The sequence below is a fragment of the Fulmarus glacialis genome, unplaced genomic scaffold (assembly GCF_000690835.1).
Source record: "Fulmarus glacialis isolate BGI_N327 unplaced genomic scaffold, ASM69083v1 scaffold12702, whole genome shotgun sequence".
Taxonomy (NCBI): Eukaryota; Metazoa; Chordata; class Aves; order Procellariiformes; family Procellariidae; genus Fulmarus; species Fulmarus glacialis.
This window is the reverse complement of record NW_009195963.1, coordinates 1-577: the sequence shown is the minus strand read 5'-3', so window position 1 is coordinate 577 and position 577 is coordinate 1.

The following is a 577-nucleotide window of genomic DNA, read 5'->3' as shown; positions in this document are numbered from 1 at the left end:
CATGCTCTGCCGATTAACGCAAGTACCCCTGTGGCATAAAAGTCAATCACAGAAAGAAAGTATCTTCTACTCCTGACGTCCAAGTCTGAAATAGCTTCTACACTGACTACCATCCCCGTATTTTCCTAAAAACCTGAATCCTGTTGCTGTTCTAATACTTGGTGTGGTCACACTGCTAGTACAAAGATGGATACAGACATTTTTTCCTATTTTTTTTAATTACCAAAACATATTAAGAGCTTTCTATTCTAATCAGAAGGAACAGCTCTAAGAGTACCTCAGGATAAACACTGGAAAGCATTTTTCTTTGAAGAAGATATAACTTAAGTGTATAACATATTTCTATGTGTGTCTAAGTGCTCTAGTTTATAAATATGAAAACTATTCTTAGGCAAAACATCATTTTTGAAGGGTCCTTTGCAGAAAATAAAAAAATAAGTAAAGCTTCTTTTTGATGTTTTCAAAAACAATTTTTCTATGATTTTTTTTTTGGTACCAGAAAACAAGAATACTAACTCTCTCTAAAGCTGGGAGTGGGCGGTTCATACAAAGAAATCACAAACAACTAGAAAGGTCT